We start from the raw sequence: 18,090 nt of genomic DNA, 5'->3' as shown, positions 1-18,090 counted from the left end.
AACAATGTATGATTGAATAAATGGTCTCTAGCATGGAAACCAAGCTTTTTTGTTCCGTATCCTCTCATCGATCGATCCCTAGAATTTGTACACAGTGGAAAAAATCACCCTGTACATTGTCATTACTACTATGTGCGACTGGATCCTATCGGATGACGCAAAACTTCATAACATTTCCTGAGTATCAGTGTAGTTGTCATTTGTTCACTGTTTGTTGTCTTTCTTTCTTTAATCCATTTTTTTTCTCGTTTCTTCAGTTTCGTCCTCCGACTGCACCTCCCATCCGTCAGTTTTTGTCTGGAAGGCTTTGATTCTAAATTCTAAAACTTCAGAAGAATTTATTTGGGCTTTTTCCAGACTTATTTTGATTTGTTGAGTTCAGAGTGCGTTAAAATGTTGTGGGTAACTCTTGTTTACAGGAATCCCTGTAAGAGTCCATAAATTCTTAATCTTCTTTCACGGATGCTTGCCGTGAGGTTGGATAATATTGTCACATAAGAAGCTCAGTAGTACAGTCACTGTAGTGTAGTGGTTATGATACTAGAGTGTTGCATGGAGGGTTGGGAGTTGAAAACTCACCTCAACTGTACAATTTTAATTTCTATATTCGGTTCGAGTACATTCTAGAAGTATCCACAAATGTCAATAATCATTGTACTGGAATGTTCTATAATGTTCTGGCCGGAGGGAGTTCGCTCTGCGCTCTTGTATATGCAAGTGCTGAAGAAACCTTCGTTAAGTGAAGTTAGTGTTCGTCATTCATCTAATTACACCTTCTTCTACGTGACAATATTCTTGTAGTTTTTCAGGATTTTTATCTGTAGCCACATTCGGTTCTGTTTGGACCGAGAGCATTTCTCATAATTTCACATTCCTCCTTCAAGTCGTCCTGTAACTGGCAGGGTGGATCAGTTCAAAGGTCGAAGAAAGCATGCCAGCACCTGTAGGGTCATGCGTAGTACGAAGAGTAGTCACAAAGTAGCACCGTGAAAAAAAACGAAGGTATGCAGAGTCGAATCCAGGATTACAGTATGGGCGGAGGAGGGGGAGGGGAACGGGCTGAGCTCGTAGAAATCTTGCGTCATCGCGCCGTCTCCACATTCTCTAAAGTAAACGAAGGTATTTCCTTAATCAATTATAATACCAGCTACAATAGCGAGAAAATTTTCGAGATTGTTAAGTGTGAAAACTATGTTGCAAAGAATCTCTCTCTCTTTTTTTAAGGTTAAGAAAAAACAGGTGTAGTTCTGTGTGTGTGGGGGGGGGGGGAGGGGGGATGCTGCCCCATAGCGCACACCCCACACGCTGGATTCATTTCTAAAGGTACATAATTATTTTCTTGTTTATTTGCAGGCACATGTTTGCAGTCTTGGTACAGTGTGGCGCGAAAGTTTCAGTATATACCAGGACTGAATCGTTTACCCGAAAACCGAAAACTAACGAAATATTAATTATGTAATTTTAATTCTTCGATGTTAATTAAAACTTTACTACTACCTCTCACATAGCTCTGCTGTGGCTAAACAACGCTCAGGATTGTAGACAAATTTAATTTTGAAACTTCCCGGCAGATGAAAACTGTGTGCCGGACCGAGACGCAGAATCCTGCCTTTCGTGGACAACAATTTTATCGACTGAGCCGTCCAGGTATGATCCACCCTTACAGTTTTATTTCCTCCAGCAGGCCCTCTACGTCTCTTCTAGCTTTCAAAATTCACAGAACGTTTCATGCATACTTTGCAGGACTAGCACTTCTTCCAGTATTTTATATACTTACATTGAGGTAACTGAAACGGCCAGCTTGTATATGTTGCGTCCCAAACGTGAGTGTTACTTGGGCTTTGGACGACAGAGATCGGGAATAGAGAAAATACTCTGATGGTCGAAGTGAGAGGGAATCTTGACCTGACTATGGTGTTAAAATTCTCCTACTAGAAAAGATAAGGTTTGGAATAAGTACTGGAATGACAAACAATATGAGTGCTTCACAACTTTCCACTTTGTTCAGAGAACAGTATCAACTCCTGTTATACTTACTCGAAAGGAATTTTTCTATCCAGTTTTCCCTTCGCCCCCGCCAGTCCCTTGCATGGCATACTGTCGAAGGGTCCTCACTATTTCGTTGACTCTAATCGTGCACTCTTCTTCGTAGGCTAAGTGGAGGGAAAGAGGCGTCTGTCGTTAAATCATGCCTTAGTCCTGTTATCGGCTCTTCGTGACGTATACGTGCCCCTTCCAAATGTACTCTCCTTTTGTTCCTCTCTTATACTCACTCTTGTCTGCAGTTAGATCACTCTTGTTTTTGCAGTTTATAGTGTTACGCTATATGCAATCATCGCCACCCTTGCACCTCTGGTGAATATTCTCCCCGATACGTCCCTAGCCTTTGACATTTAGTAAGTACCCTCCAAGGTCTGGCTGTTGTCGCGCGTCGCCGACCAGTATCTGTTGTCTCTGTAACATTCCCTTTATGTTTCGAACTCACAAGACTCGACGCACAGTGCGTTAGCTTGCAAGACAGTGAATTTTTGGCATAGTGACGATGTGCTAGTACACCTGCAGGGTGAGTAAGGGCATTTGGTGGTTTGCCACGCTCATTCAGGCAAATTCTGGGCTGGTTCCCAAATTCCGCTTCAAAGCTTGCTTTATAATCAATATTGCCGGGAGGAGGGGGGGGAGGAAGTGGGGCGGTAGACCTCGCTTCATATTTTTATCTATATTATAAAAACCATTCCTCTGTCTGGAATCGAGTTCGCGCAGTTCTTTCGGATTGCCGGCGCACCTGTTTGCATTTTTTAATGGACGTTCCATTTGGTCGTGATAGATTGTTTCGAAAAGGTTATTTCTCAAGTCTCGCACACGACCTGTATTAATTTGGACGCTAGTTTGAGTTAACGGCTTTCGCTTTATTTCTTCATTAATTGCAATTGCTATTTTGTAGGCAGTAATTGATGATAACCTTAACGTTTACATTGCTTTTGGCATCAGATTAACACACTACAATGTGATGCAGAAATTGTGGAAATTTCCCTTATGACGACCATAGAGTAGGAATATCAATGGATGGAATATTCTGATTCGCAAAACAGAATTTTTGTGTTCTCTATGCATTACCATCCTGGTCACGTGACTTCTTAGTACTTATTTACTAGAAGTAACTGTTCCTCCTTTCATGTACTGTCTTTCGAGCTATATGCGAAGCAGAAACAGTTGCTCAGCATTGCTGTAATAAATAAATAAATAAATATTTAAAACCGGGGAAAATATATGCAGTACTGAATTTTCCGCCCTAGGGCGAGATGTAAACAAACAACGTGGCAATTCCGGTCTGATTTGGTGAAATTCACAGTACGCAATAGATATTCCCACTATACGACTACGACAAAGGCTGCCTCTATTATTGCTAAAACGGCTAGAGATGATATATGCGTTATCGTTGGTGGCAGAGCATCGTGAAAATAAGTGCGTAAATAGTCATATCACTGCTCTTGTTGGCTACAGTTGTTGGGAAGACGAAAGGTATGTAGCACGAATTTTTATCCTCCATTGATTGTTGTTGGTTTGCTAGTTCGATTATTAGGTTCTTACCAACGTTATTTTTTATTGTATATTAAATTTTATTCGCGTGATCTTTAGTTATTAGTCGTAAATTACATGATCTCACTGGGCTGTCTAAATTAATTTACGAGCTGGGACTCAACCTTTTGATTTGTAACTCGCCTGTACATCTACACTCTGGATTGCGAACTATTATGAAATGAGCGGCGGTGGGTACTTCCCATTATAGTGCGTATTTATGCGGTTAAAGTGCACTTACCGGAGTCGGCGGTTTTTACGTGACGTGCAGATGTTGGTTATGTGCACTTTTATCAAAGAATCTGTAAATTCTGTTCAAATACGCACGCTTTTATAATCGAATTGCGCGTACTCTCCCTTTGGTGAAGAAAAGATGGACAGAAAAAGATGGGAAGTTTAGTGACGCGCAACAAGCATGTCCTCTAACCGACAGAGAATATCTTAATGCATATATTTTGTTTTCAGCGTTCCGTTGTTGACTTCCAAAAGTGTCACCTCTATTGTTAACTTAAAAGTATTTGATGAGAACACAAAATTATTGGAAAACCGATTTATATTTTTAGTTGCACCGGAACCCATCACTTACTGACATTAAAACTTAATGATGCTGGGTGTTTCGACGTTGCACCAGCATGCTGATGAAAATCAGAGTAATATTGTAAATACCTAAAAATTATTTATGACATGGTATATGGTATGGTAAAAATATATAGTATACTTTCCGGCTAATTGAATTTTGATACACAAAGGGGGACATATTGAGCACAAATAAAAATATCGCACATTTAGCACCGATTTATTGTTTTCCATTCCGCACGTCTTGGGTGCAGTTCGCACCGTAATATGTTTTGTGCTTCTCAATTTTTGAAGGTGTATGTATCCCTATAAGTGTACATGATGTTCCTTGCAAGACTAGATCGCTCCCGCAGGCGTGTCATTTGTTCTCTACGACATATTTCTTCTGGATTATTCTAGACACCGCAAAATATTGACAATGCTTACCCCAGGTTTGTTCAGTAGCGATTAAAATGTTGGAATTAGCTATCTTCTGGTTCGCCTGGATGCTGATTAATTGCAGCAAAGTTGATATAGCCTTAGTGTATCTGTATATATCGTGTCTTACCTGTCATTTTTTTGTCTCATTTTTTTATTCTGGCGCATCTTAAGTCGCTATACGTCACCCCAATTTTTACACGGGCAGCGTTACGCTATCAATATGGTCAAATCTGCTGTGCCCACAGAACGTTTTCGATTACGTTTAAATTATGGTGGCATGCGTGGTTTGTTTGCTTTGACAGCACCCGACACACGATCAGACGAATTTCAGTGAACTTTTCGCATCGGTGCTTTGGGCGAGATCAATAGGTTTCTTGGTTCTGAAAGTACATGGTTTCGTTGTTTCTTTCCGGTACATACAAACGCATTATATAAATAATAAGTGCGGGCGTCACACAACATATTATTTTCGTGGCTTGTTTCGCCAAAACTGATGTTCTGTTAAGGTTTGTACTAAAACTTGCAGTTACCAATAAACTAATCCTATATTATGATAAAGTTTCTTTTCTCCTGTTTTGTATAGATCGTTACATCTCAGAGAAGACAAAACGAACAAAAATCTTGACCCATTCATGGTCGGACGAAATATGTTCCTATCAGTTTACTTTCAAAGCAAAAAATGTTGTACATCATTATGAACGAACGTAATACATCCTAACAGAATGTTTCTTCCATCGGAAGAAATGTGGATCATAGAGAAACCCACCAATTTCAGCGTCAGTAAGCCGTTGTCGCGAACCGTGCTGCTATAGAACATTTTCTTTTATGGTAAGACGGACAACCAATAGCTACGGTCATAATAAAAAAAAAAAATGCGAACTGAATGACATAAAAAGCGACACGGAAAGAAAAATTATACACTTACGTGCTGTTAATGTCGATAGGGCCAAATCTTATGGTATTTAATCTTGAAACAGCAGTAATGCGCGTTTCTCATAGCGTTCAAGCAACCATTTAACCGAAGATTACAGTAGTTTAAATGTCATTTTCCTTTTAGTGCGGAAAGTATTGCATGCGTTTGGGTTTCTTCAGGCTCATGACTACGGATAAGGGCTAATTTATTTGTATCGCAACGCTTCAGAGATGATTTCTCAAGAACAAACGTTTACAAAATTATTATGTTTTATTGGTATCAACTACTTCAAATGTTTTACTGGTATCAACTACTTCAAAACAGAATGTTTCTTTCATCGCAGGAAGTGTGGGTCATAGAGAAACTTACCAATTTCAGCGTCAATCAGCAGTTTTGGCGAAGCAATACTGCTATAAAACAAAAAAAAATGCGAACTGAATGAAACTTGACCTAAAAAGCGACGGGGGAAGAAAAAGTATACACATTGGCGCTGTTAGTGTCGATAAGGCTAAATCTTGCGGTATTTCACCTAGAAACAACAATATACACGTTTCTCTTAGCGTTCAAATAACCATTTAACCGAAGATTACAGTAGTTTAAATATCATTTCCTTTTTAGTGCGGAAAGTATTGGATAGTAAAAAGCGTTTGGGATTCTTCAGGCTCATCACCACGCTTCACAAAATTATTATGTTTTACCGATATCAACTACTTCAAAGCTATTACACCTTCCTTAATAACTGGAATTGTTGTCTAATTTCTGTACTGATTAGTACAGAATCAGTTATAGTACTATCAGAATGAAAAATGTTCTCACATAGCACAAAAAAGGCGAATGTATCCTGGGTAGATTTAGGATTTTGAAAGAAGGAAATTAGCTTTTCGACTTCCCTGGCAGCTTCAAAGACATTTAGATCAAAACATCGTGACATATTCCCGCTCTTTTGCTTGTTAGTATTAGTACCCATGTCATGTAATATAATGCATTGTGTCAAGTACAGTAACATGATACATGATGTCATGTCATTCAACATGGCAGTTTTCATGTCATGCAACATGACACAACGTGTCATTAACGTTTAGGACACATACATCCTCACTCTAGGATACTTCCTATTACAGATGCATCCCCACTCTCAGAGACTTCCTGTTGTAGAAGCATTTGGTCTGTAGAATCACGTAAATGAGCGGTGTGCTGACCACATGCCCCTTCATATCCGCATCCAGTACGCCTGTGGTCAGAGGATGACACGGCGGCCGGTCGGTACCATTGGGCTTTCGGGCGGAGTTTAGTTTTATTCTTACACCCATCGTCATACATGTAAGATGGGATGGGTTTGGAGGAGAAACGGTCTCTTCAAGGAAAAAAAATCAACCATCCCCATCCAGAAATCAAAAAGTTGTTTTACCGTCCCTCCAGGAACAAACCCACTTCCAGAAATAATATCCCCCAGAAAAACGTTTTTAGCTATTACATGCATTGATTGGCGACTCCATGTTGTCTTGTGCACAACGACCAGATAACAGGTATACTTGAAAAAAGAGACAGCATTGGTCGTATATTTTTTACTATTGCAAAATCGATTTTCTGTCACTGAGTGACCATCTTCAGTGCTATATTGTATAACTCAAATTGGGATGCACTGTTGTCACTAAGCTTACGGCGATCACATAGACTATGTGATCGCCGTAAGCTTAGTGACAACAGTGCATCCCAATTTAAGTTCTACAATATAGCACTGAAGATGGTCACTCAGTGACAGAAAATCGATTTTGCTATAGTAAAAAATATACGACCAATGCTGTCTCTTTTTTCAAGTATTACATGCATGTTCTTCAGCCATATTGTATAACCTATAAATTGCAAGATGCGGGTGGCTAAAATGGTTCAAATGGCTCTGAGCACTATGGGACTCAACTGCTGTGGTCATAAGTCCCCTAGAACTTAGAACTACTTAAACCTAACTAACCTAAGGACATCACACACATCCATGCCCGAGGCAGGATTCGAACCTGCGACCGTAGCAGTCGCACGGTTCCGGACTGCGCGCCTAGAACCGCGAGACCACCGCGGCCGGCAAGATGCGGGTGTGCTAGCACCTTGCAGTTAAGAGCGCTCACAGCGCTGGCGAAGTAGCATTAACTCATTTCAAAAAAGCGCAAATACATCAAGATGTTTTGATTTAAATGTCTTTGAAATTGCCAGATGAGTCAAAAAGTGAGCTCCGTTCTCTTTTGTCCCTAACTCTGCTCAGGAGGTGTTCGCCTTTTTTGTGATTTGATGCGAGCATCTTTCATTCTGGTTCCCAGCTATTGCTCTACCGCGAAATGGTGCGACAGTCAATGCGAAATGAAATTGTTTATGACTGGCTGAAATAAGCAGATGCGAAACAATATATGCACGACAAAATACTATTAACTTTTCAGTCCTGTACAAAAATCGACTAGCTTAATCTTGTTTTGCCCGAAAATAAATTTTCTACAAGATAGCGTGAAGTAGTTTTTGAAGATTTTATGGGCATTTTATGTGCAACTTTCGACCTCTATATAGTGGTAACGGATAAAGCTTTCACAAAACAAAAGGACGACCATTAATTACATGAGTTTGTCTATCATCTTACAAAATTTGAATCGATCCGGGCAAGCCTGAAACATAGATGTGGCGCGCCCGTAAAATCCGAATGAAGCTACATTTTTTAAAGCGAATTTTCAGTTGTATCGTGTTAATAAATTTTTCATTTTTGTGCCTCACTTTAACCGTATCCGACCATTCACATCACGTAAGAACGAATTTTACGTGCGACATTTAGCTTGACTGCAAACCATCGTACCCCAACAACGGAAAAAAAGATTATTACATAAAAATTTTCGTTTTGACTTTATCTATTTATCTATTTTCTTACAAAGTCTGAACCGATTCGTACAAGTGTAAATTATAGAAGTGGTGTGCTTCAGAAACCTCCTAGGAAAACGTGTTTTTTTTTTTCGTAAAATCTGAACGGTGCACTTACAAAGGGTGCCATTAGCTGACCATTAATTTCAGCACAATTAAATTTTTTGCGAAAGAATTTATCGATTTACGTAATTGACCAGGACGCAGCTGCGGTTAGTCCAAATCTTGCTTAATGTACTGTAACATAGCTACTGTGAGACAAATGTTGGAATGTTTATACAAATAGCCGCTTCCTATCTCAAATAGGAACCGAGCACAAGAAACTCCCTCCGCTAAACGAATATTCTCGCCGTAGCGATTGCGCTACTAAATTAGCTTAACGTCCTGGACGTCGCAGTTTGAATTCCCATACGAAGTATGTCCATGATTTTTCAGAGTGTCATTATTTTTGTTGTTCAGACGTGATTACTAATTTCACTGTAGCTGTCTTTTATTTTGGATGCAGAAGAAGGTGAGGTAAAGTGGCCAAGGCGGGGAAAGTGGTCAATGCAAATATTTTGCCCCGAACGGTGCTGGCTGTTGAGAAATTATCAGACTAATTCCAATATACACAATCATGCTTGTTACTGAGATCGACTCAGGAAGCTTGTAATGTTATTTTTCAGTAAAAACTTTTATAATTTTCTGTCGTCTGATGTAACACAAGTCATTTATACAATTTTTGTTACCTCACGTTTGCGTAGAATGATATTCTTTTACATTATCAATATTTAAACAAAGTCTTTTGGCGTAGAAATGTAGATCCCTGTTGTTTATTTTATTTTTAATGTTTCGTCTGTGAACCACTGTTGCCGACATACCGTCCGGTCGGTAAAAGTGGCCGTATTCCCCACAAGAGTTACATACTTCCATACTTCATGATATAAAGCTTTCATCCTTAATCTAACCCATTTTTGACGGATTGAATTAATTTATTTTATTTAAAACCGTCTGTGTTGTATTCGGCGTTATACAGAAATTCGATTGAATACAGTCTTTTGTTGCCACTTATTGTTTCAAATATTAGGACATCAAGTTGCCTAGAAAATATGTCCGGAAATCGACTCATCCCGCGATGGCGCTGACCAAATTACCTCTATAGGTTGGGAAAAGTGGTCACCTTACAAGTCTTCAGAAAAATTGCTCGCGGTAATTTCCAAAATCATTTACAAGCGATATATATTGAACGCGCGGCTGTCATGGTGACACATATCGGTTAGTTATTCCTTTTGTTTACAGCACTGATAACAGTACATCTTGTGCTAATGATCCTTAGTATAAAAAAAAAGGCCGACGTTGATTCCCCTGTTCAAGCAGTATTTTGGAACATGTTCGAACATTGTGAATTACCTCGAAGAGAACGATCTACTGACGGTTTTAGAAACAATATATTGATCCAATATTAATGCGCAATAAATACTGACCGTGTGATGGCCGCTTAAGATTAATTATGTGTCTCCTTGATTTGTGTGTGCCGTCATAGCTTTAGAAAGGAGAATTTAAGGTGTTCCGTGCATGAAACTAATGCTGTAGAACCTCTCTAATCCGACCATGGATGGTCCGTCACTCCAGTTGGTCCAACCGTGCTCAGGCTCGCGAGCCTGTGCCGACTTGTCACTGACTGGACGCCCGTCGGGCCATTGTTGCGGTGTCTGTCGCTATGCATATTGTTACACTGAACGTTATTATGCAGTTTTATCCTTTGTTGGGATTAAAAAACATCGTTGTTTGCTTTATTCCGTGTTCTCTACAGTACTTATTACTTTAGATTCAGTGTGTGTACAGTTGTCTGGATTCAAATGTAAACACGTAACTCTTTCACTAAATGAAAAATTAGCAGTACTACAAAGACTGGACGAAGAAGAATCGCTCCAAAAAATTGCAAAGGAACTGAATGTAGGTGTTACGACAATTAAGGATTGGAGGAAGAATCGGAAAGACATTGAATCCTATACAGTTACGATTGATGGTGAAAATACTCAGTAGAATCGCAAAACATTAAAAAAGCCTGAACTTGAACTGCTTGATAACGCATTGTGGATGTGGTTTTGTCAAGAAAGAAGGATAGGAACTTCAGTATCCAGGCCAATTCTCAAAGAAAAGGCGATAGTTTTGCACAAAAAACTGGAAGTCGAATTTTGTCCAAAAAACTGGAAGTCGAAAGTAAATTTGCTGCCAGTGAAGGCTGGGTTGATCGTTGAAGAACTCTTCATGGTGTCCGATTTGTTTCTATTTCCGGTGAAAAACTATCTGCCGATGCCGCAGCTGCTAAGGAGTTTTCTGTTAAGTTTCAGGAAATTGTAGAAGAAAATGAACTGTTACCCTGCCAAGTGTATAATATCGACGAGACAGGGCTGAACTTTAAAATGTTGCCAACAAAAACGCTCGCAGCTTCAAATGAATCCGTGGTAGGAATGAAACTTGTAAAAGATAGAATAACAGTCATTCGTTGTAGCAACGCAGATGGTACCCGCAAGCTCCCCTTGTCCGTCATTGGCAAATCTAACAAGGGGAAGGCCTCAGATACGGCCAACCGATTCGGCTCAAATTTGGCAGGTCGCCTGTGTACAACCTAAAACGAAGGACTCTAAGATATTTTCGGTCAACACCCCCGCAATTTTGAGAAAAACACCCCTAAAGGTTATGACGAGCAATCGACTCAAAATTGGAGGCACCGATAGATAATTGTAAATAGACCATTTTTCATCATCAGGTATGGGGTCCGCAAACGCAAACTTTTCCAGAAATCGAGGAAAGAAACTTTTACAACTGGCGCTTCTGTACCCACATGGTAAACGATTCCTGCTGACAGCGCCGTTAGCGTAACGGCCAAGGTAATTGGCTGCGAATCTGAAAACACAGGATCAAATCTCGAAGAAACCTAGCGGATGTTTTTTCTTTTCGTTTGTATTTTTCCATATCTCAATTGATAGGGATAGGAGGGGTTAATAAGGTAAGTAAATCAATAAGGAATGATAATAATAAGGTAGGCAAACTAATTTCCCAAACGCCGTGAGTTAGTAAAGTATTAAACTTTTATGCCTTGTCACATGAAAACAACTCCGAGTATGAGTGCTGCGAATTCCTCACGAGGGATCACAGATAGCCAACCGCGCGACGCTTGTTTACAGCGAGGCACGGGACAGAATGCCCGTGGGTAGAGTTATGCTGTCTCGGTTGCCTCTTCGTCATATCATAAAAATGGTTCAAATGGCTCTGAGCACTATGGGACTTAACATCTATGGTCATCAGTCCCCTAGAACTTAGAACTACTTAAACCTAACTAACCTAAGGACATCACACATATCCATCCCCGAGGCAGGATTCGAACCTGCGACCGTAGCGGTCACGCGGTTCCAGACTGAAGCGCCTAGAACCGCACGGCCACACCGGCCGGCCGTCATATCATAGTTGTGAACCTGGAAGAGTGTAGGTGTCCAGCACGAACCTTATGGAAGTCAATGGGAAGGAGCTGTTTTCCGTTATTAGGCTGCCGCGAACCTCGCGGATACGTGTAGTGATTTTTCCATCGTTAATGCGCCGAATGAAATACGTTTTGTGAATGAATACAGAGTTCTTCCGTGAGTAACATAAGACGAGTACTGTATTTAGTTTGTAGTAATTAGCTCGTCTGTTTATGCCGTGATAACTAGTTAGTGTTTGTTGTGTCATATCTTTCAGGTGCATAATCTGAATAATGGAGGATGTACACCCTTCGACTAGCGCTGTAATATACAGGGTGTCCCAGCTATCTTGTCCACCCAAAATATCTCTGGAACAATAACAGCTATTGGAAAACGACTTTCACCGGTATCAATGTAGGGCTGGGGCCCATGAACGTACATATTTGGAAACATTCTTAAACGAAAGCATATGTGTTTTTTAACACAAACTTATGTTTTTTTAAATGGACCTCCTATATTTTTTCCTCAGAAATCCATAGCATGACAAAGCACATACACAATGGCGTTGATTGCATCGCAATATTCCCATTACATCCCGAGATATTGAGACGCGAAGTTGACGCTTGAAACACCCGACATGCGCTGCTAGCGCACGTCTTGAGGCTCAGGCGTGAACCCCATGCTGCCCGTAATCGCGATGAGATTGACATGTGTAATCACACCTCCATACTTATCAAGAGGGACACTTACTTGTCAATCAAATTCCGTTGAACTGCTCTTCCAAGTCCTTTGCTGTCTCCGACAGAATTACAATGTCATCGGCGAACCTCAAAGTTTTTATTTCTTCTCCATGGATTTTAATATCTACCCCGAATTTTTCTTTTGTTTCCTTCACTGCTTGCTCAATATACAGATTGAATAACATCGGGGAGAGGCTACAACCCTGTCTCACTCCCTTCCCAACCACTGCTTCCCTTTCGTGTCCCTCGACTCTTACAACTGCCATCTGGTTTCTGTACAAATTGTAAATAGCCTTTCGCTCCCTGTATTTTACCCCTGCCACCTTCAGAATTTGAAAGAGAGTATTCCAGTCAACATTGTCAAACGCTTTCTCTAAATCTACAAATGCTAGAAACGTAGGTTTGCCTTTCCTCAATGTTGCTTCTAAGATAAGTCGTAGGGTCAGTATTGCCTCACGTGTTCCAATATTTCTACGGAATCCAAACTGATCTTCCCCGAGGTCGGCTTCTACTAGTTTTTCCATTCGTCTGTAAAGAATTCGCGTTAGTATTTTGCAGCTGTGACTTATTAAACTGATAGTTCGGTAATTTTCACATCTGTCAACACCTGCTTTCTTTGGGATTGGAATTATTATATTCTTCTTGAAGTCTGAGGGTATTTCGCCTGTCTCATACATCTTGCTCACCAGATGGTAGAGTTTTGTCAGGACTGGCTCTCCCAAGGCCGCCAGTAGTTCTAATGGAATGTTGTCTACTCCCGGGGCCTTGTTTCGACTCAGATCTTTCAGTGCTCTGTCAAACTCTTCACGCAGTATCATATCTCCCATTTCATCTTCATCTACATCCTCTTCCATTTCCATAATATTGTCCTCAAGTACATCGCCCTTGTATAGAACCTCTATATACTCCTTCCACCTTTCTGCTTTCCCTTCTTTGCTCAGAACTGGGTTTCCATCTGAGCTCTTGATATTCGTACAAGTGGTTCTCTTTTCTCCAAAGGTCTCTTTAATTTTCCTGTAGGCAGTATCTATCTTACCCCTGGTGAGACAAGCCTCTACATCCTTACATTTGTCCTCTAGCCATCCCTGCTTAGCCATTTTGCACTTCCTGTCAATCTCATTTTTGAGACGTTTGTATTCCTTTTTGCGTGCTTCATTTACTGCATTTTTATATTTTCTCCTTTCATCAATTAAATTCAATATTTCTTCTGTTACCCAAGGAGTTCTACTAGCCCTTGTCTTTTTACCTACTTGATCCTCTGCTGCCTTCACTACTTCATCCCTCAAAGCTACCCATTCTTCTTCTACTGTAGTTCTTTCCCCCATTCCTGTCAATTGTTCCGTTATGCTCTCCCTGAAACTCTGTATAACCTCTGGTTTAGTCAGTTTATCCAGGCCCCAACTCCTTAAATTCCCACCTTTTTGCAGTTTCTTCAGTTTTAATCTACAGTTCATAACCAATAGATTGTGGTCAGAGTCCACATCTGCCCCTGGAAATCTCTTACAATTTAAAACCTGGTTCCTAAACCTCTGTCTTACCATAATATAATCTATCTGAAACCTGTCAGTATCTCCAGGGTTCTTCCATGTATACAACCTTCTTTCATGATTCTTGAACCAAGTGTTAGCTATGATTAAGTTGTGCTCTGTGCAAAATTCTACCAGGCGGCTTCCTCTTTCATTTCTTAGCCCCTATCCATATTCACCTACTACGTTTCCTTCTCTCCCTTTTCCTACTACCGAATTCCAGTCACCCATGACTATTAAATTTTCGTCTCCCTTCACTATCTGAATAATTTCTTTGATTTCATCAAACATTTCTACAATTTCTTCGTCATCTGCAGAGCTAGTTGGCATATAAACTTGTACTACTGTAGTAGGCGTGGGCTTCGTGTCTATCTTGGCCACAATAATGCGTTCACTATGCTGTTTGTAGTAGCTTACCCGCACTCCTATTTTCCTGTTCATTATTAAAGCTACTCCTGCATTACCCCTATTTGATTTTGTATTTATGATCCTGTATTCGCCTGACCAAAAGTCTTGTTCCTCCTGCCACCGAACTTCACTAATTCCCACTATATCTAACTTTAACCTATCCATTTCCCTTTTTAAATTTTCTACCCTACCTGCCCGATTAAGGGATCTGACATTCCACGCTCCGATCCGTAGAACGCCAGTTTTCTTTCTCCTGATAACGACTTCCTCTTGAGTAGTCCCCGCCCGGAGATCCGAATGGGGGACTATTTTACCTCCGGAATATTTTACCCAAGAGGACGCCATCATCATTTAACCATACAGTAAAGCTGCATGCCCTCGGGAAAAATTACGGCTGTAGTTTCCCCTTGCTTTCAGCCGTTCGCAGTACCAGCACAGCAAGGCCGTTTTGGTTAGTGTTACAAGGCCAGATCAGTCAATCATCCAGACTGTTGCCCCTGCAACTACTGAAACGGCTGCTGCCCCTCTTCAGGAACCACACGTTTGTCTGGCCTCTCAACAGATATCCCACCGTTGTGGTTGCACCTACGGTACGGCTATCTGTATCGCCGAGGCACGCAAGCCTCCCCACCAACGGCAAGGTAATTTTATCATTCCTTATTGATTTATTTACCTTATTAACCCCTCATACCCCTATCAATTGAAGTATGGAAAAATATAAACGAATTTTTTTTTATTTTTTTTTAATTTTTTTTTTTTTTTTTTTTTGCGGACGTCACATGACATCTGTTCAAGTTCGTTTGTTGATCCTTCCACTCAGTTTTTTTATTACAGAGACTAACCAGCTCTCCGTCCGAACACGCTGAGCTACCGTGCCGGCGCTATCGGCGCTGTTGGCTGAAAGTGTTTACCATGTGGGTACAGAAGCGGCAGCTGTAAAAATTTATTACCTCGATTTTTAGGAAAATTGTGCGTTTTCGGACCCCATACCTGATGATGAAGAATGCTCTATTTACAATTATCTATCAATCCTACCAATTTTGAGTAGATTGCTCGTGATAACCTTTAGGGGTGATTTTCTCAAAATCGCGGGGGTGTTGACCCAAAATATCTTAGAGTCCTTCGTTTTAGGTTGTACACAGGCGACCTGCCAAATTTGAGCCGAATCGGTTGGCCGTGTCTGTGGCCTTCCCCTTGTAAGAAGCCAAAGGCATTCAAAAATATAAACTTATCTTCCTTGCCGGTTTATTACCGCAATCAAAAATCTGCTTGGATGGACTGCAACCTTTTTAAATCCTGGTTTTTCGACGAGTTTGTGCCATCGGTCTAAAAAGACTTGAAGCAAAAAAATATGCCTGTTCGTGCTCTACTGTGGCTGGATAACGCACCATCACATCCATCGGAGGAAGATTTGGTGAAAGGGGACCTAAAAGCTCTCTTTCTGCCTCATAATGTGACCTCACTCATCCAACCAATGGATCAGGGCATTATCGAATGGTTAAAAAGGCGATATCGCAGAAAGTATATCAGCTCAATCTTGGAAAAATCTGAAAGAGGTCATAACTTATTTGAGGCAATGAAATCCCTGAACATCAAAGATGCTATCTACACAATCGCTGCAGCATGAGATGAACTGAAACCAGACACACTGGGGAAATCGTGACGTAAGCTTTGGCCACAAGTTATGGCAGAAAATGAGCATACTGAAGATGAGCAAAACAACGACGCACTGGAAATCGTTGAAGATCTTCAATCTCTGGAGCCGAACGTCCCTGCCAATGAAGTTGAAGAGTGGATCATAGAATGTGACAAAGACTGTGACACTTTTGAAGAGCTCAATGACGATCAGATTGTTGCCGCTGTTGGCCAGGAAACTGAATGAGGACTCGGACGGCGAAGACGAACCCCTCACCCGGATTTCACACAACGATGCAAAAAACCCTTTTGACATCGCCCTTCAGTACATCGAGCAGAATCCAACTACAACTCCAATGGACGTTTTGTGGATAAAAAAATGGAGAGGGACTGCAGCTAAATCTAGAATAACATCTGATAAACAAAAATGTATCCCTGCCTTTTTTTCCAAGTAATTTGTTTTCGTTTTTACTGTAAAAAACAATGCATACAGTATAATCATTTCTTAGTTTATACATACAGTAGTTTATTTATGTGTAAAAAATTTCTTTTTTATATACAGTGCTATAAACATTTTTTAGTTTACAGTATATATCGTTTATATGTTATTAAGTACAGTATAGTACTGTAATTTGTTTGTCGTTTTTCCTTTTAAAACCAATACATGTTATACTGTGTGTAGACGTTTGTTAGTTAATATATTGTTTAACACTGTTTTTAAAATATCTTTTTATATTATTGTAGACGTCTTTTAGTTCTTAAATCGTTTAATTCTTTTGTACTAAATGTCGTTTTATATTTTTTGCAATAAATATTAGATTTTCGGATAATCTGACCTTTTTTCGTTCCAACCATGGTCCCGGCCCCGAAGGTGACGGATTAGAGGGGTTCAACTGTAAATATCTCACGCTATAGTTGCTACCTTGTATAGGGTGAGCAAAATAAAATGGCTCTGAGCACTATGGGACTCAACTGCTGAGGTCATTAGTCCCCTAGAACTTAGAACTAATTAAACCTAACTAACCTAAGGACATCACAAACATCCATGCCCGAGGCAGGATTCGAACCTGCGACCGTAGTGGTCTTGCGGTTCCAGACTGCAGCGCCTTTAACCGCACGGCCATTTCGGCCGGCGTGAGCAAAATAAAAACAATTTTTTCACGCAAGTAGTATGCTATTTCTTCACATCGGCATCCTTCAAAAACAGTTGCTGAAAATGAACAAAAATCTGAATGACAAGCTCGGTCTTTGTGGAAGGGTGAGACGTTTGAGGGGACATGCTGACGTAATCGGCACTCGGCGGTACCAACAGAAACTGCAACTTCAGCTTCACCACGCAATTTTTTTACTACTACTGGTAGGTCGCTGGCGTTGTCAGAAATGGGAAAAAAAAGGGAAGTCGACATGAAGTGTTATACAGCTCTAAAACCTGCAATATATTTACAATGTGCAGCCGATATTTTTGTAGGCCGGTATCTCGATATTTTTTTCGTCTTTGTTTCGAAATACCGATTGTTTTTATAGATGTGTCGTGAGCCGGTAATGAATTTTTTTAAGTATCGCTATATCGGATTCCCGATATTTTTAAAAATATCAACATTCCTAGTTCCGAGTACTTTACTGTGTTATTATTATGTGTGAGTGAGAGGAGCAGACAGTTTAAGCGACAATTTGAATGCAACACAAAATTGTTCTCACGATGAAACATTGCATGTTAATTGTTGAGTGTTACACGAAGCATAATTCGTGAATGCGTGCGCAACTGTTTGTGCATGCGTTTACGGCTGGACCTATTTTGCAAAACCTTCAGCAAAGTATGCAACGTAAAACTTAGCGATAAAATGGTGCGAAGCTGTGTCCGTTTTCAGCATCTTGTGTGTCATTCCTAGCATCCCGGAAATGCCTACCGACAGAGTAGCGCTGTTTTACCATCTTCCTTGTGTGCGAACTGCAGTTCCTCG

At 40.5% G+C, this 18,090-nt stretch overlaps 1 protein-coding gene across 2 annotated transcripts in view; it reads left to right on the top strand.

Annotated features, from left to right (window-relative positions):
- Positions 1–18,090, top strand: part of LOC126263052 (uncharacterized) — a 553,641-nt gene that overhangs the window by 321,782 nt on the left and 213,769 nt on the right. Inside the window, exon 1 of one of the 2 annotated variants that reach the window (XM_049960028.1) lies at positions 3,424–3,519. The exons of the other annotated variant lie outside the window; for it this stretch is intronic. The gene's annotated coding sequence lies outside the window, so the exon portion shown is untranslated. Of the gene's footprint in view, positions 1–3,423; positions 3,520–18,090 lie in introns of those variants that run through there. 2 annotated transcript variants of the gene reach the window in all.

This window comes from Schistocerca nitens, chromosome 6 (assembly GCF_023898315.1).
Source record: "Schistocerca nitens isolate TAMUIC-IGC-003100 chromosome 6, iqSchNite1.1, whole genome shotgun sequence".
Taxonomy (NCBI): Eukaryota; Metazoa; Arthropoda; class Insecta; order Orthoptera; family Acrididae; genus Schistocerca; species Schistocerca nitens.
Note: the sequence above shows the minus strand (reverse complement) of the source record. Positions and strands in the feature narration are given on the sequence as shown.